Raw genomic sequence first — 24,063 nt, 5'->3', positions numbered from 1 at the left:
TGTGTGCGAGTGGATTTAGCGCTTGAGCAAACTGCCGGACTAATAGGCCGAGAGACCAAAGGTTCCTATTTATCCACAGAAATTCAGCTCAGACAGCTGCAATGTTCGTGCTCCCTCCTGTGCTGCCCGAGCAATGCCTCCAGAGCCTTCCAGGGATGCTGAATGGACCCTGGCATCCCTCTCCCCCTGGAAGGCAGTTATGTCACGTGGTGGCTATCCATCCCTGGGGCATGGATTTTTTTATTTGGCCCTGCAACCTGAGAAATGGCAGATGTCCTCTCACGATGTATCCCCTTTCTACCTCCTTCCTTTGGTCTAGCTTCTGAATGGAAAAAAACTTATAGTCCATCTTGTCTAGTTCTGGGTACTCAGCACGCCTGAAAAGCAGGTCTAAAGCAGTGCATAGGAGCTGGATGTCAAACAGCAATATTTCTCTGCTGACCACTTGTTTTTTAACACATAGTGGTTATAGTATTTTTTTCTAGCTCTTATTAGCCTTATAGCTGGATAACTTAGTTTCATCCTCATTGACTGCCTTCACTCTACCACTTCAGTAATTTATATTGTTTATGGTCTTGCCACTTTAAATTGTTTAATTTTGCAAAGTATTTTTGAGAGATATTTGCCTGGTGCAATGTACTGTGTCACCCTGCCATGTCTTGCACCGCTGCAATTTCTGGCAGTCCGGCTGTACAGGAAAGCACAGGATAAAACAACGGGAGACCTCAGTCTTGTCATCTACGTGAGCGAGCCCAGACTGATGGGTCTTGTTTCATGAGCTATCGTCTCTTTCCTCAGTTGCACTGTGTGGGATCCTGTCTTATTACTGAGGACCAAGGACAGGCTCTGCACAAATGCCTCTGAAGGAAGAATTAAAAACCACCACACGCTTAGTGAGGCTAAATGAGTATTCAAATTGGCTAATAAAAAAGTAATGAGGAATGCCTGCAGCCCTGAGCTACCTAAAGAAAATCAACAAATGCCAGCTACAACACAAACACTTTCTGTGGTTGGCAGTGGGGATTTCAAAACAACGCAGGGAAGGCTTGTGGGGACGGCAGAGGAAAATGACACAGGCATCGCAGCTGCTGGAGGAAGCGCAAGGGAAAATCATGGGGGAAGTTTTTTACTGAAGGCAAAGAAAGAGCTGCTCCCAGGAGCTCCCAGCTGAAACAGGGCACAGAGCCAGGCTCCTGCCCTATCCTCCCTGAGGAGCTCCAGAAGGAAAACCTCACCTGGGTATTGTACGGTTTCCTTGAAAGCTAAACAAAAGCCTGTCAGGCTTAATCCTCCAGCCTGAAAACCCTTTGAAAGCAAGGTCTCCCAAGGACACCTTTGGTTTGGGTTCAGGTTCTTCAAAGCCATTCCCAGGCTGCTAGGGGGATACTCTGCCACCACACACGGTTTCATGGCGCGTAAGGCCATGTCCCCACTGCATCATAGCAGTCCTGTAGCATGGTCCAGCTTGGGATGCTTATCCTGGAACTCACTTCCCCTAGAGATTTGGGGATTTAGCCTACACGAGGCTCCCTTCCAGGGAACAACCCTGCCCACCTTTCTTCAGATGAGCAGACTTCATCTCTGGTGCTTCCTGTCTCCTTCCATCAGTGGTGGGAGCTTAAATTTTATCTGATGCTGGCATAGATAAAGTTGGTAAGATGCCTGCTACTCAAGGGAGAAGACTGTGGTGCACAGCATTGGAATAGGCTGCCAAGCTGCCACCTCCCTCGGTCATCCCAGTGGGATGAAGGAGAGGAGGAGGTGACGGCAGAGAGGTGTGTCTGATGAGAACTATATTAGAGATTGTGAAATGCTCAGGTACCCTGGAGACCGTATAAGTGTCTATGACAAGACAGCAAGAATAATTAGCTCGACAGCTGTGGGTACTGATCAGGAGCATTTTTAACAGTAGCCTGTCATGTTTGCGTCTATTACTACAGTCCAATGAGGTGTGATGCCATTTTTCCTGGTGATGGTTTTCCTTCCAGGAAACATTGAGGTTCACTCACATTTTAGTAGGTATCTTGAGGGTCCTTGGCATGTTCTGTCCCTCATTTGAAACTAAAAATTTCTTCACTTTTGAAGAAATGACAAGTCAAAGAACTTGAGTCTAACAAACCTGTGGGAATAAAGGCTGACTCTGCAGGCGCCATGGTGCTAGAGTGTAAATGAGCTCAGAAGCAGGCCAAGCAAGGTTTAAAATGCATATTTCAATGGGTAACGGGATTTCCTGGCCTTCCAGGCTTAAAATCTTTCCCTCAGCAGGATCTCTTGCGTTATTTATCTCTTCTGCTCAAGAACAGTGCAGCAGAGCAGCTGAACTTCAAAATGTGAAGGAACAAGGGTGGAAAAGTTGAGCGAAGTGTCATCCTCTGAGTACCCCAAGTTCAAACTGGGGTGACAGTCCGCAGGTTGGCACTTGTGTCTTCCCAACACACTCATCTAACACCCTCCAGAATGATACCTTCCCCTTTGCAAGAAGCTTAAGGGCCAGCAAGGGAGAGACAAGTAACATTGACTTTTGCACCATGGCTAGGAATGACAGAAAAGGAGTGTAAAATAAGAAAAAACTGGAAGAGAGCCAGGAAATGTGTTTTCCAGAAACATGTAATCTGTAATTGGGCTAATTCTGATGTATTTGTGTCTCCAATTCTTTGTTTCCCTGTTGTCTGTATAACTCTTGATTGGAACATTCGACGTTGCTTTTGTGAGTTCCTAAATCCAATCCTCTCTGATGATGTACATGAATGTGCATCTGATGGATGTTTTCCAGCACCTTTTTGTTGCCTCAATTAAGGAATAATGAACAAGAATTGTTCTTATTTGTAAAATATCTCCTGCTATTTCCTGCTTCCCAATTGGTTGGACAATGTGTCTTAATTAAACACAAAGCCTTGTAACATCTTTCAGGGGAGAGAAACCAAGACTGGGAAGAGAGGAAGAAAAGGAGGAGGAAGGGAGAGGTGAGGGGGTTTTGTACTTTCAGTGACTTGCTTGTGGAGGCATATTTTATTTGTTGCAGTAGTGGTCATACCTTGCAGTTTTCTCTGAGTCTGATACTGGTGGAATGGATGAGGACATCAGAGCAACCTCCACTGAGATCCATAACTTTGTAGAATACCAAAATCAATGCCTCAGGAAATAAGAAATTAGATGTAGAGCCTTTCGTTTTTAGCCACCAGACAAAATCCCATTAATCTCCCAAGGTGCAAAGAGAAATAAACTATCGTATAATACTTGTTAGGTCCTCTGTAACATATGCTTAGAGATATCACATAAGAAAAGTAAGATAAAATAAATATGATATGATATGATATAATATAATATAATATAATACAAAACCAAATCAGAGGACACTGCACTGTATCTGTCCTAGCAGAGATATGCAAGAAAGATGAGGTCACACATTTTTACTAAACTCATCACTTCGAGTTGATATATACCAGGACGGGGGTGAAGCTGTCTTTGCACTGCCTCTGCTGCTGCGTGAAGGGATAGTGGGCATGTCATGCCATCTTTCACCAGCACCACAGTTCATTTGATTGTACGATTTTAAATCAAATCCACCCGGATCTGAGCACAAGCATAAAACATGCAATTTCATGTTTTAGCCCAATTAAAGGTCTTACAGAGTGTCATCTATTCTGCCCGTGAAAAAGCAGCTTAAACCTGATCTTTAGCCTCTAAGATCTCCTCCATCACCAGATCAAACATGTCTGTTTTGTCCTCTTTGGTTAAAACCCACAATGGTTTTCTGTGTGGCTCCTGCGGCTCTGAGCCCTAAATCTGTTAGATCAGCTGCTCCTCCTGCCTCGCCTGCTATTCCCAAGGAATGGCAGGGTGTGATATTGGCGGGGAGGATGGGATTACGCGCCACAATGCCATCGCTGACTAATCGGATTCCATCCGCCCTTCGTACTCGCTGCCTCCGCCAAACTTTCCCATCCGCAGAGGGCGAGGAGCGACCGCAGGAAATCCTCACCCTGTGAGGGGAGCCTGGCCCCTGGTTTAAGTGGAGCCATATGTTTAATGCTTAACACACAACGCTGGCAAAGGAGGGAAGCGATAAAGGTCTTTGGAGCCTGTGTTACACATGCAAATATCTCCTGTGAAAGGCAAGTCTGTCTTCTTTGACACCGCTTGTAATCCTGATGTCATCCTCTTCACTCCCTCTCACACACACAGTGTTTATTTTGTCATGGTGCCTCTGAACACATGACTGAAACCGTGTGGGGCAGCAGAATTTTGCATGTGTTCCAAAGCCAACTCTTCATCCCCACAGAATCTATATGCTTAAATATAGAAATGAGGAGGCATGACGGAAAGATGAGGGAATTGCATCTGGTCTTTGTCATCCTAATGTAACTCTGTAGTGGCATCTGTGAGCCTAGAGCAGCTCCAGCTGAAATAACTGGCCAGCCCTTCCTTTATGCTGGGATATCCCAGGCACACCCATGCCCTGAGCTGTGCTGTTTCTTTACATTTGCTCTGAGGAAGCTGAGAGCAAATATTGTATCTGTGCAGCAAAAATATTCCATTTGCTCTAGTGTGCCTAATCCATCTGTAGCTGAGAATGAGGAGACACCAATAGATGTTAAACTCCATGACTTAGTGTGGATAAAAGAAGGCACGTTAGCCCGTCTGGATCCTGGCATCTTCTGGTTCACAGAATAAAGAGCGGCAGCATAAGCATCTCCCATTGCTCTGCCTCAAAGCCCCGATCTGCAAGCACCTTGCCAGATAAGAAGGAAGAGCTGAATTTCCACGGTCCCCTCAAACCCAAGCTTCTCTGAAGCTGCCAGTGAAAGGACAGACTACTTTGTTCTCTCTGTTGATACCATGTAAAATGTGCTTAGGTACTCTAGAGATGGAGGCTCCTGTAACAAGGAGATAAGCTCGAGGTAGTGGCGGCTCTGGTGATAGGGACAGGGATGTTTGGGTGCTGGACACAATGCTGAGGCTCTCAGGAAGACATCAAATGGGCTGATAAGGATATTCCCCATCCAGGCGGAGCAGAGACCCGGTGGTCAGACCTTTATCTTTCCCCCCACATGGGCTTCCAGCTCTCCTTTGTGATAAAAAGCTTTGTGCTTAGACCAAGCAAAATAAAAAGAACCAAACATCCCTGGGGCACTCCTTCCTCAGGAGAGGACCATGCCAGCTTGGCACTCTTTCCCCTCATCCTCTCCTTTCCTTCTCAACACTCTGTCTTTTCCTGGCTCCTCCTCCTCTGTCCCTGTTCCTCCTGTCTGTGTTTTGCCTCAAGAGTCAGCAGAGCTGGGGACATCCTACAAGGGAGCATTGCTGCTCTGTGCACAGGACATGCCACAGGGTTTTTTCTTTTTTCTACTGCAACTTAAAAAAAAAAAACTCTGCTAGCCACTCAATAATTAATGCTTATGAGCACTGATTCAGCATGTCAGGAAGAGAATTTTGCACTCTTATTGTAGTCTTTTGTAATTGAATCTTATGCTGTTATATTAGTATGGCCCCAGGTGAGTATGCAATAGCTGAGGGGGGAAAAAAAAGGTAAGATAAAGGAATTACAATAGAGCCAAGCTAATGTGAGAACAAGGCAATGTCTTCTGTGCCTCAAGGTGTTAAGTTAATCTCTGATAAGTTATTAACTTATTAATGGGCTGAGAAGGGATGAACTACTTTTCATCCAAAGTCCCAGGTGCTCCTCATTTTCTTCCACATACTTCTCCTTGTCAACTAATTCTCCTTCAGCGCTGCTCTCCCATTACTCTGGCTCCCTTCCTCCACATATCCTGTTTCAGCCATAATGAAGCCGCTCAGAGGAGCTCCTCTGTGAAGCAATCGCATCATGCTCAAAGCCTGGAATGTGGGGACTGCAGGAAAGATTCAGGGGCAGAAATCAAGAGGAAGAAACCAAGAAAATTTTACAGAAGTTTCTAACTAATCTCTCCTCCTGTTGTTGACCAATCATGGATGAGGAAAAGCAAAGAGAGAGGTCAGTGGTCATCAGATTAAACAAAAGGAAACAGAGTTAGGCAGCTCCATCCCAGCTCTCAGTCCAGCACTGGGTTCACAGGGAGTATTTCTGCACTCAGGGCCTGATGTTCAGTGCATTATCTGAAACTATGGCATTTGCCAGTCCCTCTTTTGAGGCTGTTGTTTTCTTCTTCACAGTTCTCACTGATTCCAGTTTCTCGAAAACCAGAGCAGGAGTTTAAAACTGATGAAATGGGGTGAAATTCTGAAAAGCTCAGAAAAGCTTCTTTTGAGGAAAGAGGGACAAGTCCCAGCTTACTCTTGGGTGATACAATTTTTTTCTCATAGTTATATTCACTTTGCCAGTTAACTGTCTCACGCATACTCTCTTTTGAATCCACAGTGCTGCACTGGAAGGGGACTTTTCCCTACCGTCCCCGTTGCAGAGCCCCAGAGCACCAGCTGGAAACCCCAGCTTGTTGATGTACGTCTCTTGTCTCTCCACGTCTCTTCTCCCAAGGAGTGGCATCTCCCAATGGTGCAATGAGGATGTATTAAGCTAGTGATCACATTTAAAGCTCCCTTTTGAGTGTGGTTCAACAAGGGATGGGTCCAGGGTCTCTGCCCTCTGCTATTCTCTTCATCTCACAAACAATTGACCCAAACTGGACAAAGGAAGTATTCCATACCACAGTCATCACACTCAGTATATAAGGGGGGTTGGCCAGTGGGCAGCTTGCTCACTCTTTCTCACTGCTCGTGATTGTTCCGAGATCACTCTCGGCTCTATTCTGTGACTGCTGCTCAGGACAGGATGTATCAGTCATCAGGTCACGGGGTGGTGAGAAATTGTGCATCATTAATTTTGTATATTATATTATTATTGTTATTATTATAGAAAGAGAGAGTATTATTGTTATTGTCTCTTCCTTTGCTGTCCTAGTAAAATGTCTTTCTTATCTCAACCCACAAGTTTTCCTTTCTTTCCAAGTCTCTCCCCTACCCCCCAGGGAGGGTGAGCGAGTGGCTGTATGATGCCTGGTTGCCAGCTGGGGTTAAACCACAACACCTTCCAAGCTCAGACACTGGTGTTGAGGTTGGAGGAAGCAGATAAAAAGGATATTGTTCATAATAATCTGCAAAAGATGATGAACCTGATAATTCTTCCACATGAAAAATCAGCAACCTTTCAGCCAGGGAAAAGCATGGGCCATCGCATGCTTCAGCACAAAGCAGGAGGGAGACGGAAAATAACCAGCAGCCAGCTTTGGAAAAACACCCAAGGGGTCTTCTTTGAATCAGCTGAGGCTTCAGTCCAAATCCTTCCGTTTGCTCGGAGACAGGTTGGCATCTCTGTCTGCGCTGCTGCTGCTGCACGGGGTAGAGAGCTCACCAGAGCATGAAAGAGATTGTGATAAAGACACACTGGCTGCCATCCTCCTTCCACTGGAAACAGGCTCAGCTTCATATCCAGATGACATCTCAAACACCAGCACCAGAGAGGGGAGAGGGAGGGAGTTGCTCTGTCTTTGCCCTTTCTGTTTTTGATATTATTATTATTTGCAATTATTTATTGCTAGGGCAGCTTCTCGAGTATATACATAGAGGCAAAATAAGTCGCCTTTCCCCTCCCAGCTTCAGTGCAGGCACCTTTTCACTCTACACCCAAGCTGGTTGAATTGTTCAGTAGATAAAAGCCTTTGTTCAAGAATCCCCTGCATTCCCGCTTTGTGAGCTATTCCCATGCCAGTTCTGCTTTCCAGCAATATCAGCTGTGCATATAAATTTTCAGACTCATCTGGATGAATCCTCTTCTGCCAGCCGGCTGTTTGAAAGCGTTCCCTGAGACCACGTGCAGTTTGCTCTGTGGAGGCTGGCTGGCACCGACGTTCCCCGGGATGCTGCTGTCCTGCCAGAATGCGATGCACTCATCACCACGATGAGGAAGGGGTAAAAAACCTTCCATCTCCAGGGCTTGCCCATAGTGGGCTAGTTCATACTCAGGCTTTTCTAACCTTTGGCAGGTGACAGCAGCTTCACTATGTTCTTCTGTCAGCTGAAGTTCATAATTCATGCCAGCCTCATGGGAGGGTACAATAGGAACCCTTACCAAAAAACTTACTGTGTCAGGAAAAATGTTATACTCCAGAAAGCAAGACTGGGTCCTGCAGGCATCCAGCCAGCAAAAAGCAGTGACCTACAGACAACTGGGTTAAACACACACACTGTCCCAGATGCCTTGAGAAACCTTTGTTCTGTCGCTTCACTGGGTCTCAGTTCTCCCTCTGTAAATGTGGGGGAAATAACAGCGCTGTCCCCCCTCACAAAGGTGCTGTCAGGATGAATACCCCAGTGACCAAGGTCCTCCAGCATCAAAGGCCAGTGAACGCTTGAGAGAAACAGTATTGTTCCCACAAGGCAGTACAAGCATACCCAAGGATGGAAAAAAGGGTTTTCCTGTCCCGAAGAGTAACTTTGGGGAAGGACAAGGGAGAAATTACGTATCCTACCAACCCAAACACAAATTGTTATTTCCATTCATGTTTATGAAGTGTCAAGATCTGTAAGCATTTTTCACAAAGACCTAATGCTTGGCCAAATCAAGAATCAAAACGAAATTGTGAAAACCTGATGGTTATGACCACAGCATAAATACAGAGAAGCAATCCCAGACCACAGCCAATACCTCATTGTCAGATGGAGATAATCATCCAAGCAGACTCCCAAGTGGTGAACTCTGGTGACGAATGGGAAGCAGACCTCCTCACGGACGTGGGAACCCAGGCATCCTGTGGGTTTTCCGCATGAAACCGTAAATCATCCACAGCATTATAATGGCTGGAGAACAGATAAAGATAAAGGCTCTCTGTTAAACTGAGCGGGAATTTGAGGCCTCCTTTAAATGCAGGAGTTGTCGTCAAGTAGTTAGTGCTCAGTTGATCCTCATGATCACGCTGACTCCTTGTGTGAAGAGTCGTCTTGTGTGAGGAATACAAACCACAGCACTGGCTTACCATCTTCCTCAGCTCAAATGCTGTTCCTGCTTTCCCAGCCAGAGAAAGTGACAGGGCCCAAATGACCACCACTGGGCTACAACCAAAAATGAATCCAGCCTGAACTTCCATCTACAAGCAAACCTGGTCACACAGCTTTTGATTTGGCGCTTGCTCGTGTCTGGCTGGTTCTCCTGAACAAAGCAACTCCTGAAGGTGCTAAGCTGGAATGGTGAGTGGAGCTCAGTACACAGAGTAGTTGAAATACAAGTTTGATTTCTCTTGCTTTCAAAACCTGTTGCTGGGCAGGGGAAATGTCACTTACCCCTTCATGCCTACCTGCCTTTGATCATCTACAAAACAGAGAGGATATCTAATATGTGACTGTATGCTCTCCTTCAAAGACAGAAGTGGAAGTCATTGCACTTGCATTGCTTCCTGTGTCTCTTAACCTGCACTTACACAGCCCTTTGTGTCCCCTGAATTATTGCCCTCTGATGCAGCATTATCCCATGTTGACTTGTTGTCATATTCATGGCAGCATTACAATCCCTGGGGAAAAGGGGCTCCTGGCAGTACTGCTTTGAGAGACCCTTTATTATACTGATGCCAACAGAGATTGCCTCTTTGATAAATGAGCGCGTACCTATGAATAAATACAGGAGTACATTTTATATGTATTGTATATCTGCAGTGACAGAGTAGGGGTTTGTGCAGGTGTGTGCTTTTAATATGCATGGAGGACACAAGGCAGCAGTAACTGGCAACCGTAGGTTGCTGTATATATATATTCCAATGACAAATAGAGGATCCCAAACAGCCATCTAGATGAGATGTTTCCATTGTATGCCCTTTTTGCAGCAGCTGGGAGACACCCACCCCGCACTCTAACTGGGTAGGACGCTGTTTGGGTGTAACAGAACCTCTCTGTGAACATGAATTTACAAACTCAGCTCTGCTGGCCTATCTTCTAATCTCTCCTGAGGCAAGAAAGCTAAGGGAGATGGAGGTTTCCATGTATTTCCAGACTGACACAGAGAAGAAATTGCATATGGAAACTATTGTCCTCTTGGGAGATCTTCCTGGAGGCACTGTGCGAGTGTGGGGTTGTCCCTGGGATGCTTTGGTGCACACATGGTTGAGAAGAAGCAGATTCAAAATGGTTCAAGGAGCAATGTCAGACTCCAAAGCCCATTTTGGTTGCCCAAGCCTCCAGATGAACAGCATCACTTCTTCTACTACCCCAGACCTGAGAGCCCACACCCAAGCCTCTGTGTGCTACCCTGGGTGGAAAGCAGCGCAGGAGGAGACCGTCACACAGAAACAGTCCCCAGCAAGAAGCCAATGCAAGGACAGAGAACATCATTTCACTGAGGAGCTCAGAGAGTAAAACTTTCCCCTGAGTCCTTAACTGAGAGGTGCCGGGGAGCTGACCCAAACCAGACTTCATCCTCTAACCCAGCTCTACAAGAGGGGAATGGGGAGGGAAGGGAAAGAGCACCTTAGCCATTCTCATACAGCCCCAAAAATGAGCTCATGGTCCGTGGAGGAGGGAATAGCAGCCTGCCCCTTGCCTGGCACCTCCTTGCCTGACACCTTGCCTTTGCCCGGGGAGCAAAGGAAACTCATTTCCCAGCTCCTGCTGACCCTGCCTGAACGGCTCCTTGTTATATTCTCTGAAAAGTTTAGAAGTTGTCTTTGAATACCATAACAGTAAGGCGATGGTTACCAAGGGAACAGGCTGGTAGAAGGTCAGGCTTTTCTGGGTGTTTTTTCATGCTTTATCTTGGCTGAAAGTTTTTCCAGACAAATCAGATGGGTGTCTTTCCATCCCAGAGAAATAAAGCCATCATCTTCTTGGAAGAGGACTGGTAAGAGGGGAAAGGGATAGCTCAGATTTCCCACAATTGCACACCGCATTCTGGAGGAGTTACCCTCAAAATTACCTGTGATGAGAAAACCCTGTAGTACCACCAGCAGTTTCAATCCAGAGAGACCCCCTGCAGTGATGAGTTTAAAATTTGATTTGCTTGGAGGCTGCGGTAGAGGTACAGAGTAAAAATATCCCCAGAGCATAAAATAGAAAACTGAACCAGGAACTTGCTTGAAGTAAATCAGCACTTGGAGCTCTTGCATTTCCATGGAGCTATGTTGCTTTCACCAAGAGAAAATTCAGCTCTCCAGGAAAGACGGTAAAGTTGAGGTCTAAACGTAAGGCCTTGCACACCAGGGCATCATGCGACCACAGAGTGACAGGGATGTGGAGCAGCTTCTGCTGTAATAAGAAGCCCCAGACCTGGAGTTAAAATTGAGGTAGCTAAAGAAGAGCAGAGTCTGATGTTGCTCTTCATGTGGTGATTGCTCAGCACGGTTGCCTCCTGGCCACAGAGGACTGTTAGGAGGATGGTTACGCAACGACCAGGTTAACTTTTCATGCTGCACATGGCAACTATTGTGCTACTGCTACTGGTAATATCTTTGTTTTTCAGTGCTGCTCTTACCCCAACAGGCTGCCTGAGTTAAGTGAGATACAGGAACCAAGGAATGGCCATTTTAAGTTCCTGGTGTACGTTGAATGCCAGCTGCTGCCAGTTCTTCTCCTCTAAGAGCCCTGCCAAGCATCCTTACCCTCTGCACTTCAGTGCGGAAAAGTCCTTCACTAGGAAAAACACTGGAAAAGTCCTTCACTAGGAAAAACACTTTTGTTACTGAAAACCTACGGCTTTGCTGGCCCCAGTGGTGAGTGCTGCTCATGGGGGTTCTCAGGAGACCCTGTTTCTGTACAGCAAAGCCACTTGACATCAGTGAACATTAGTTGCCCTTCCAATCCCTGATAGGGTCAGGCAAACAAGCTCTCTCTACTGCGAGCAAAGAGCTGGCTCTACAAAACCTCTAAATGTCAAGGCAGGTCAGCCAAGGTGCAATCAGCTCTCATGGCATCACCAGGAGCCGCAGTGCTTTGTACTGGTGGCCAAGCAGACAACTGCTGGCAGTGAAACTCTTCCCCAACTCTAAAAGCAAATCAAAACTCTTACCTCCAGCTTGGCCTTCACAAAAGAAAGCCCAGCTAATTGAGCTGATCCGTCAATGACATGGTTTTGAAAGAAGAGGTTTTTGATTTGCAGACAAATGTGTGTTCCCAGTACTGAGGTGCTTGAGGTTTGTGCTGAAATAGATGGTTTAGTGTTGAATTGCTGGGAGCAGGGGCTTTTGTCTATTCTTTCTCAAATAAAAAGTCAGTGCTAGTAGCCTTCATGATCTGTTCATGTGCAGCCTTCACACTCGAAGTGTGTGTGTGTGTAGCCGGCGGGGAGCAGAGCAGTGGGAGCCTGCCAGTGCAGGTGGCCCTGAGTACAGCCCTCAGCAGCACACATTCATCAGGCTTTGGACAGGTGCACTTCCAGCTGATTTATTGATATTTAATATTTAAATACCAGCTGATCATTCAGCTCTGGTGAAGAGATGTTCAATAATAGCAGAAAGGAGCCATCTCCTGATAGCACACCCAGCCTCCTCCATCACTTAGTGCCCTCTCCTTGCTCCCTGGGCTCGCTGGGTGTCCATGCCACACACAGCTCAGCTCCTCCGGCCCTGGCCTCCCTTCCCACCCATTCACCCTGCTCTGACCATGTCAGAGACCTCTTAGGATTCACAGCATCAGGACCCAGCAAGGAGATTCATTCCAGGTATCTCCTAAACAGGACTGACAAAGCCCTGTTGCCCTCCTATCACTATGTGAGGTGAGCAACCTCTCAACTGTTGGAGTCCATATCTGTTTCTCAGTGTTATCTTTGGCTGGTCAGCTCTTTAGCCTTGTCCATCTGTCTTAAGATTGCCCTTTCTTAGCAAGCAAGGACCCTGCCCAGCATATAACAAACTGCATCCCTCCCTTCAGTGCCCTTGCAATAATAATTCACTGGCCTGACACATGCAGCTGGAGCATAGGGGACCTTGTCAGCTTAAAAAATCACTGCCACGCTTCTGGGACTCTGAATCCAGCAGCACCTGAGATGACTGAAACAGGAAGAGTTTTTGAAAACCAATTTGCTCTCCGGTCTTTCTACCTCTTTGTTTGCATTTTTCATTTCTCTCAGCTCGGGGGATGAGGCTTGGTGTTAGGCTCACGTTTATCAGAGCTTGGCTCTCTGATTGTCACTTTACAGCCCTGTCTGTGGGCCCTGCAGGAGGCTTTTCCCTAAAGAAATAGCACCCCCACAATTTTTCTTCCAACTCCTGTCCCAAAAAAATAAATAGTACGAGGATGTTTCTGATGGTGTCAGGCTTTGTAATAGTTCATTCATTTCAGCCCTAAATTTGAGACTGAATTTGAGCTGGCAGTAGCTCTTTAATATACAGGACCTGTCTTATTACATCTCCGTCTAATGCATATTTGGGAGCTTTCCCTGAAAGCTCTTGTATAAAGGAATATTATGACATCAGGAAGTCTAAAAGTACCTGAACTGCAGATGTGATAAATTCAGCAGGATGAGACGTGCCTGGAATTCATACTTGCCTTTTTCCATTGGCAAATGGCCGCCTGGGCTCCATCCCCCGGGATAGCTGTAGAGAACAGCCGGTTTGATGAACCTAACCAGCCATTGGATGTCACTTTGGCTCCACACTAATTCAAGGGAAACAGCATTTATCTGGCAGCCAGGCAGCCAGCTCTTCAGCAGCTGAGAGTTTAATTATCAAAGGTTCAGGCGAATCTTGCTCTTGCTATCTCCAACCAGCTGCTGCAGAAAAAAAAAAGACCTTCTGGCCCCATCCAGAAGTTTGTGAAGCTCTTGCAAGTTCCCTTTTTGCTGTTAAAATGAGTCCCAGCCCATTTGCCCTTTCCTCTGAAAGCCCTGGGCTTGATGCCACTAGAAAAAGGAGACAGTGAAAATAATACAGTGGGGAAGGGCTCTGGGTGGATAGGGCTGGGCAAGCAGCAGCCAGGAATGGGAGCACTGGGCAGGCTGATGCCTCGACCCAGCCGTGGGGGTTTGCTCTGATAGGTGGACATGTGCACGGCTTCTTCAAACCACAGGATGCTATTCTTTCACAGCCTGGTTCTGCAGTGATGGAGCAGAGCCACTGTCTGGATTGTGCTTGATCCAGGCTAGCTGTGTTTCCACTGGTGGACCTCAGCCCAAGCAAAAAGCAAGGGCTACGCCTTCCCACTCTCTGCTCCACTTCCACTCTCTGGCAATCCCAGTGGGAAGGGTGGGGATTGAACCGGCTAGAGCAAGCAAGCTGAAGACAAGACAAGAGAAGTCTCTGCAAAGGCAGCCGTTTGCACAGTATTTCTGCAGGAGTAAATGCCAGAAGGTGCATCAGGAAAATGATGGGAGAAAAAGGTGACCCCAAATGAAGCCACCTTTCCCTCCAAGAAGAAAAGAGGCCAGTGTGTGAGGAAGGTGGAGGAGGTATTGAGGTTGTGGGGGATGTCCTGCTCCACTCTTCACTCACCTCATCCCAGCGCCTCATATGTTTGTCATGGTCACCCCATGTCTGGGTTCAGGTGCTCCTGGATTCCTCTCCCAGCCCTGCTGCCAACAATCACTCCAAAAACAAAAGTTTTTGGTAGTCTCCCGGGTTCTGCTCAAGAGCCAGATCTACAGTGTAAGTGAGACTCTTAAGACCTGAATGAGGTGCCATTTCTGATAGATCCTTTGCACTTTAGTGGCAGCGATGTCCCTGCCCTTTCAGTCCTGCAGTGGCTGGTTAAAATGGGGCCACTTAAATGCCTATCAGGAGAGTTTGTAACTAATGTGTTAGTGATGCACCTGCTTTTTGTTATTCTCAGGCTCTCTGCAGACACAATCAGACACAATTGGCCATTCTCAAGGCACATTCATCTTTTGAATATGAAGGCAAGAGACTCAATTATCTTTTTCAAAAGTAAGCTAAGATTCTGGTGAGCAAATTAGTTATCCTCCCCATTTTTCTTCAAAATGCCATCAGCAACCATCATAAGCAAATACTATCAATCACTATCTGTTTTGCCCAGTCTGCCTGAGCTATCAGTAAGGATCCATGTACAGAAATATGTTGTCTCCGCTCCCCACACAAGAAAAGTATATCCAAAACTTTGGTAGGATTTTTGTAGTTGAGATTCCAGGCTAGATGCAATATAACTACGGAGCTCAGGGCATGTGTGAACCTGAAGGAAATGGAAGGACCAGGAACCCGTAAATGTCTGTTACTGGTTGGAAACACAGGGCCCTCCTTGCCCTTTCAACACCAACTCAAATAAACTTGGAAGCCTCCCAGCCAACTGCTCTAGATGGAAGAGAAGCATACCCTCTAGCAAGTTCCTGAGAGAAATTTGGTCTTGGGCTCTCTCTTGTAGTTCAGAAGCACTGTCACTAAGGCCAAGTTGCCTTGGGTGTCTCAGTTTTTCCAACCGCCATGAACAAAAGTGTTTATTTAACACCATCTCTCCAGGGTTTCCTTAGCTCCCTAGTCTCCAGACGTGTCAGTTTACTTACAGCATCACCAATTGCAAACTGATTAGTCCAGTCCCCCTTCTCTTCTCCCCTATGGTTATCACTTTTATTAACAGCAAGGGAGTGATAATGGGGAAAGATGATCAAAGCTGCTGGTATTAACGCAGGGGATTAACGGTATTTATATTCCTGATCAGTGCACTCTCAGTGTGGAGAGGGAACCGCCACAAATCAGCCTTTTCTGAGGGTTGCTGCAGTGCCACTACCTAAATAGCTGCTGGCTAATGAGTCCTTTGCGGCTGGCTGAGGGAACAGCTCGCTCGCTTGGCTACCTCCCTCGCAACCTAATGTGCCTAGGTGTGCATCCACAGTGGCATGCAGGCACCTGAACTTGGGCTTCAAACTGCTCTTGAGGTCTTGGGGGCAAATTCCTCTGTTAAGGTCAAGCCAGCTAGTGCTGAACAAACAACTGAACTGATGTGGCCGGTTCTCACTGGGATTGCATCATGTTATCACAGCAGAGGAAAACACAAACTTACATTCTGGTCTGGGACTTTGTGGGAAATTCAGTGAGAACTACACTGTAGGGGGAAGGGAAGACAAAAAAAAAAGAAAAAATCTGTGTCAGGTTTTACATGTAAAACAGGAGATTTAAGTCCTCCGCAGCTGTCCAGGGAGAACAGATGTGGTGTTGTGTATTAATTCCACTGAGATTCCAGCAGACACTCAGTGGCAGGCAGGAACGAGGGGAGAGAAAGCAGGACCAGTTGACCTTGGTCAGTCAATGCTGCTGGCCACCACCAGCAAACCAAGGCAAAGAGGCTTCACCTGGCAGGGGCTGGAGACCGATGCAACAGGCAAAGAACTAATGGAGAGTACCATGATCAGGGGGATGGGTGAGAGACATCTTTGGGGATGCAGAATTTCATTTCATATGGAAGAATGAGGATGCAAGGAAGCTGTCCAATTCTATTCTGCTTCCTCTGAAGAGTCTTTCAGCGAGTATGTGGCTTGCATCCTCAGAAAGCCCAATTGCAGCAGCCTCTCCCAACTCAATACATGGATGCTAAAAGACGATCTGAGGAACTAGCACAACTCCTTCCCAGACCATCCAGTTTCTGTGAGCTTGTCACACTTCAATATTAAGCCAAAGAAGTTAATCCAAAGCCAAGGCATTCTTGTAAATAAATCTACAAAACACAGGAAAACAGATGTCTTGCCCACCAGCTTTGGGCAGCTTTTGGTGTCAGCTCAGCAAGAAAAGAGAAACCTGCGTTTGATTTGCAAGTTTGAACACTGCCATCTGGGCCATAAGGTGCTTCCTCAAGAGAACTATCTGGAGACTGGATGGGAGTTTTTCTTCTTAATTATTACTATTAAGAAATAAGGATCTTAAACAGTACCATTTGTTTGCGTATAATTTAGGGTCATTACTCCCTTCATGACCGGCTAGAGTTATCTTTGACTATCTGCATAACTATTTCTTTCCCCACCGTAGCCCTAGCCTGTTGTTCCTCACTCTCTGTCTCTCTTCTACGCAGTGTAATAACGTTGTAAGGGTTTATTTATATCATCATAATTGGTTGCTGTGGAGATGATCATTATGTCACAAGTATAGGCCAGGGAGTTTTGGCTGAAGAATGAATTACAAAGAGGCCATGGAGGTGATCCCTGTTGTTTTAGTGCACACTCCCATCCTCCCACTCACACTATGGACCATCTGCATCCACACACATGCCCAACTCCACCTGCAGATGTTGGTCCCACATGTGGCCATGTGTAAACACAAGCTGACTTGTTCTGGCAAAATCTCAGAGCAGAGCGTTTTATCCACGTAATAGACCAGTAAAAACTAAGGGGAGGGGAGACTCAGTTGTGAACCACAGGAAAAAGTTGGCATCAGTTGGCATCAGTTGGCAGAGGACAACAATGATGCTCCTCAGCATCTTCCACCTCCTCACCTCCATTCTTTAGCCTCTCTCCACATACACCTACAGTAAAAATCCCTCTGAAGAGGGTTGCAAAGCACTGGACGACCCATGGGGACTAATGAACACTTCACACAACCCCATTACTGTTACTCACTCATCAAAGCTCTTGTAGATCATCTCGTTGTCTCAGGCTTGTAACATGGCTTAAGCAAGATCTACTTTTCTGGAGAAAACCTTTTCTCCCATAGGTTACTTCCAAGGTCATGACACCTAGTACAGTGTAACAGCAGCCTTTCGTGCAGGATGATGTGAACTTATACACTCCATCTCCAGGATGTTTTTGTCAGCAGGTCATGGTCTGCTTGTGTCTATTGTATAATCAGAAGGAGCAAGGAAGAGATGAAGGCAACTGTTTTCTCTGTGTGCCTGCATCCATCCAAGGTCAGCAAAATCACTAACAGACTGCCCTCCTAGCCAGATCTGATTGAAGGTGAATGTAGAAGAGCTGATTGGAGTCAGTGGGCTCTGGATAAATTGAGCTGTTTGCCTTGGGATCATGAGTTCAGAGGAAGGTCAGTTCACTGTTGACCACCATTCGTTAGCCTCTGGCAGCGACTCAACAACTTCTGTGAAATAAGGAGCCAGTCTTGGCTTGGGTCCCAGTGGAACGATCATTGGTGTCACTGCAGTTGCTGTCCTTGCTGGACTTTTGGCTGGCTCCACAGGGAAATAATGAAGAAATTCAGAGAGTCCATCCTCATAGCTTAGCACCTTTCTGGGACATCACCCTAGAGGGGGAGTTTCTGCTGTGTCTCAGTGTAACTGGGCACAGAAGTGACTGCTGAGCTCCAGTTCTGGTTGATGAGTGAAGACCAGGCATCACCACCAAAGATTTAAAGCAATGAAAAACTCAAACTAAAATGTGGGAGGAGGGAGAAAGGTCAAAATCTCCTGTGTAAAAAGTCAAGAGAAAGGCAACCAAATGACTGTAGAGCAGCTGACATGTGCGGACAGGAGGTGGGGTTAGAGACTCATGTGAGGACCCCTCTCGGCCTCATGACTGTTGCATACCTTTGGTGTTGAAGGGGGAAGGAGAAAAGCCCTTTCCCACCCTCCTAGACCCCTTCTTCCCATGCCCAAAGCAGGTGTGGGGTCTGCAGCAGTAGAGCTGCCCTAAAGCCCTCTCCTGTGTGCTCCTGCATTGCAGTGGCCACATGAGACCCCAGGAAGGGAGGGAGGGCAATACCGGTCAAATCAACCATCCAGGTGGCCTTTGGATCTTAAATCGAGCATCCTGGTATATGCTGAAATAAATGCAATAAAGCAGGTCACTACCACTTGCATGAAACTTGCTTATTGTTTTAAATCATCATTATCACAATCGTAATTAAAATCAAGCAACAGCTTAAAGAAACTAATGAATATTTTTATACGTGAACTTATCACAAGAAGGGAGAGGGAAAGAAAACGTAAAGTGAAAATGTGCCTGTATTGCTAATAAATATTATTGGAGGGACTCCCAGCTTTTCACATTACCACAGTGTGATATGACAGCCTATAATGGATTACTCAACTGCCCGAAGCCATTGTAGGAATAAATCCCTTTTAATATTCATGTGCGGTCTTTGAGAAAATAGATGTAAGCAGTTAGTACTTTTCTATAGACAAAACAACACAGTTTATCAAAACAAAATGTGTGCTTGAAAACAAAAATTGCAAAGCTCCTGGACTGATTCTTTTTTTTGCAAATCAGAAAAAATAGGACCCCCAAAAAAAGACAATTTGTGACGTGATGGTGCACAGAAAGGAAGATGGGGAGGGACGGGATATTAGCAAGGGTCAGCAGAAAGGAGGAAAAGGCATAAACAAATGATAATGAGTAATTTGTGAATCTGTGATTGTAAAGAGGGCACTGAAGGAGAGCGTTGTGGGAGGAAGGGGAGGTTGGCAGTGGGGCTGACAGTTGTCCTATAAAGCACTCATTGGGACAGAAGGGAGTATATCGGTGGCAGAGGAAGATCAGGCACTTGCCAGGAAGGAGGTGCAGTGCTCTACAAGGTGCAAGGATGCTAGGTGATGCTAGGGCTTAGCTGTGCTTATAGGAGGATAAAGGAGAGAGTAAAAGAGGTGAATGGGAAAGCTTGTGTGGGGCCAGATGAGGGCTGCTCCCTCCCAGCCCTCTGCTCCATCTTCCTACTTTTCCTTTTGCAGCTGATCTATAAAACCTGCCAGGTTTTTCTCTCTGGTTTGCTTGGGGTTTTCTTTCTCCCTTTACACAGCAAAAGAAGGTAAGCAGCAGTGTAGAGGAGTCTCTGTGCCTTTTTGTGTGGTAGGGAATGAGGGAAATGGAGGTTAACCCTTCCTGCCCCAGCTCTTTCATGCAGTTGATGTTTGGAGGGAAAACCAGAGAGCAAAACCCTCTCAGGCACCAGAGGGAATGGCTGCAGCCTCTCAGAGTTGAGGGTGCAAAAATGAGAGACTTGACCTTACAGAATCAGATGCAGCTGAGATGTGAACCCAACTTTTATTTGGCCACCATGGTCTGTGGCTATAAATGTCTGTAGATGCATATGAAACTGCCAGGGAGAGAAAGGCAGAAACTCTTCAGAGTTCCCCTCCTGCTGTGAGATCTAGGCAGCAAAGACAAGCTTAAACAGAAGCATCAAGAATAAATAAAGCGCCCCTGGGACGCACGCTGCTTTGATATCTGTGGCTGCCTGGTGGGCAAAAGGGTTGATTCACACATACCTTCTGCTTGCACATGTTCAGAGAGAGCCTGTGATGATACCCTTTGCCTTGGCACACCACAGCAAAGGCAGCTTGAGGTCTGTCTTGGATTGGGCTAGGTGTGGTCCAGGCTGAAGGAGAAGAATGTTCTTGAACCAGATTCTACTCAAAATGTAGTACAAGAGACCATCATTGCTCTGAATGCTGCAGGACTTGGCCAAAGTCATGAGTCTGCAAAGACTTACAAGGTGCTTAACTTGACCTTCTTTCCAAGTGCCACTGATTTCCATGGAGCTACTTGGAAGAATTCAGGATGGACACATGTTGAACCAAACACAACGCCCTGAGATGTTCCCATGCTCTAGCAGGCTATGGAAGGGGCACTATTTTTTAAGATATGCAATTTTACAATAGTAATTCCCATCACTGAGACAGGAAAAAAAAATCCACGAACTTACCATGTTAGACCAGTCCCCTCAACTTGCTCAGATTTTATTCTCACGTCATATTCATGGAACAGGAGGGTTCCCCATCTGGGCAAAGTTTCAGCTGTATAACCATTTACATTGCCAGCAGTGCTGGAAAGACTCTGTAATTAGAAATATTCCAGGAACCCTTTTACAGACAACATTTTTCTACTTCTCTTTATTAATTTATTGCCACAGAAAGCTTGTCGCTGTAAACACCGGGAGTGTCCCTTTAAATGCCAGACGGTTTTGTAGGCTGCATTGGGTGATATGAAAGTGGATCCGTTTTATAGGTCACACTCTTCTTTGAAATGGAATAGGTCCAGGATACAATTGGGAACCAGAATGGGAAAAATTCCTCCCACCCACCTCCTTCCAGCAGAGCAGAGGTGTGTCTTGCTTCGAAAGGGAAAGAAAAAGTTTCACCTTCTAATTGTTGTATTGAGTAGCTCATTGACAGCACTTTTTGTTCAATACCTTTTTTACCACTCAGATTGTCTAATCAAAGGCTTTTTCCTTCCTTGGTTTAGCTTTGCAGCCTTTAGCATTGATCCAAAATTAGAAACGAAAGAGGAAAACAGCCACTGGGAAGAGAGAACACAATTAACACCCAAACAGCTTCATTTTTGGGGGTGCATTTAAACACCTTGCACCTCTCAGTCTGTTCTCCCATTCTTTTCTTTTCCCTTTTGTGTTCAGGAGGTTTCTTTGAGGAAAGCCTTTATCAGCAGCTCAGGGAGAAGATTAAAGCACCTGTCACAGAGAAACAGGTTACTTTTTGTGTCCAAGTTCTTAATCCACTTTATTAAAATGTTCCAAATCTTCCTTCAAGAGGAGAGATCAGAAAGACATTTCCCTGTCACCCCTGGCATGCCTTCCTTCCGGATACTTGTGTTTCATTAGAGGCTGAAAAAAAGCCAAAGCCAAGGCAAGGAAAAGAAGAGAGACCAAGGCTGCAGTGACTGGTTAATACCGGATGTGGAGCCTTCCACATCATGGTCACTGGTACAGCTCTGGCCCCAAGCCGAAAGCAATTGAAAGCTTTTCCCATCTGAAAGGCACTTTTGTGAAGCGAGTCAGAGATCTCTGAGTATTTTTACCTTTGAGGTTCAAAGAAGAGAAGAACATTTGCAGTGAGCAAAGCTAAACATCCATCCAGCCTGTTGTCCCGCTTCTAAAAGCATCAAGAAAAGGGCACAGAAAGGGTGAGGATACTGAGTCTGCTTTGCTGTGTGCTCTACCTGCTCCCACAGACCTCAGGCCTGGTATTTCCCACTTGAAACGATGGATCTCTGTGGTTGATAAACTTTGATGGATTTTCTTCCATGACATTGTCTAATCTTTTGGGTTTTTTTCTGAATGTTCATAATCCTTCTCTGCACTAACATGGCCCTTCCAGAGCAAGGCTGAAGGACATCAGCACAAGCTGCTGTGTGAGTCTGTGCAATTGCTACGAGCGCCCAGTCAGTCCCTTTTGGTGATGCTTAGCTTAAAGACTTTCATATTAAAACCCCATGGAAACAAAATATGTGATTCCTTTGGGCAGCCTCGGGAGATGTCCTGGAGAAAACAAGGCTAGATCAGGTCTAAACCCCATCTTGGACCTACCACCAACTCCTCACCCCAAGATGCTTCATCCCAACCTTCCTTTCCCTTCCCTTCCCCTCTGGCTTCTCGCACCGGATTTTCTCCATCTGTCTGCCCTAATCCAGAGGTATGGCTAAAACATAGCAAGGTGGCAATCAGTGAGATGAACCATCTCTGATGGTGAAAAACTAAATTAAGTATAGAACAGAAACTGCTCCGAGTAGTCCTGACACAGATCTAATGAGGTAACTGCCATGATGGCTTTCCCATGTACCCTGTCTTGGATTTAAAAGGCCACTTGCTTTACATAAGTAGCTGCTGTTTTGTAAGGCATGTGTACACGATGCAGACACTCCTCATGCTTCCTCAGGGCACAATTACTTTCTTATCTGTCTAGTACTGCTGTTTCTCTTCAGCTGAAGTAAGTTATCCGGCATGAGACTGTAGGGTTAATCTTTTCAGTAGGGAAAGTCTAAACGGGCAGGAGAAAAGCATGGCAGTCTAAGAGAGAGAAGAGCAAGGACGGATGTGACATCTTGGCAGGCAGAGGAGAAGCGTAAGGTGTTCCTGAAACACGACCATTGCATTTCCCATCAGTGCTGACTCATTAAATGGCAGGTTCATTAAAGGTGAGATAGACACAAACTACAGCTTGAGCAGCTTCCCATTCCTCAAGGCACCTATGCAATTGGCTTTTTCCCTGCATCTTGACTCTCCTGAGTCAAGAGTATCAAAGTAATTTGATTTCAAAATATGTCATCCCATTAATAAAACCGCAGTTGAAGGCTACATTTTACTTATTATTCAAATTACAGCAGCTCTTTGAGGCCTCAGCTGCAATGCAGCCCTGCTTAGCTGGAGACCATCTATCTGCGACTTGAGAGGCAAGCCCCTTCTGCTCCCCACCCCAGAGACTGCCACATCTCCGGGGCAGGTTTCCAAAGGGCTGAAAGGTCTAGGTGTGGGACCCTGTTGACTTCCCTGCACTCCCGACTGCCTACAACACACCTTTGCCCAACCTTCTCTCCAGTCAAGACAACTGGTTAGCACTGCAAGAATGGGAACGCAGAGCTGAGATCACTTGCCACAGACTCCAACCACTCAGTGCCACTGCTGCGCCTTAATCACAAATTGTCCCTTTTCTGCTTTCACAGCAGGCATACTGCTGCGTTTTGTATCCACTGACACTCCTGTTCCAGGTGCAGTACTGTACAGCAGTCTAGCCTGCAGCTATCCTGGTGTCCCATGTTTATCTAGTCTCTCCTGATGGCCTCCACAGCGTATTTGCTCTATTTTCAAAGCCTGTTTTCGAGCCGCTTTGAATTCCCTTTGTGCTTAGAGATCTGCTTCGCTCTTCAAGCTCCATGCACCCTCACAGGCAAGGTTTTGAAAGCAAGGCCATCTCTGGAAGTTGTCATTGATACGTGATGCAGAACAAAATCCAGCTCGCTCGAATGCGGCTAGATTGGCTCAGCGGGGCTGACAATAGATGAACCGGCTCTTATCAGCTGAGGGAGCGGATACAACACTGGAGCAGCATGCAGGGAGCAGATAGGAGCTCTGTGAAAGTGGACGGCCCGGCCGGTGATAGTGTGGCATGGGGGTTACATTTTTTTTTTCCTGGTTGTTTTTGAGGCCATTGTTTTAAAGCTGGCACCTTTCTGACCACAGCTGCTGCATTAACAGGGAAAAGAAGTAAAAGTGACAGACAACCGGATGGAGGAGTGCTGTGACAAAAGGTCTCAGCGGGGCACGTTTGTCCGAATGAGCCACTGCCTCGCTGGGCGATTTATCCCTTGCTCCAAATGCATTTGCTGGATTTAATGACAAGTTGGTGGCATTTCTGCAATTAATCCTATCAAAGGGAGGTGATTTTACACAGAGCTGGTCCCATATTTCGTACCCTATGTTTTTGTTTACGAGGAGAGGGGCTGGCAGCTGTCTCCCAAGTCAGGGCACTACAGTTCAC

Source organism: Chlamydotis macqueenii, chromosome 10 (genome assembly GCF_036417535.1).
Source record: "Chlamydotis macqueenii isolate bChlMac1 chromosome 10, bChlMac1.mat, whole genome shotgun sequence".
Lineage (NCBI taxonomy): Eukaryota > Metazoa > Chordata > Aves > Otidiformes > Otididae > Chlamydotis > Chlamydotis macqueenii.
This window is presented reverse-complemented; position numbering follows the sequence as displayed.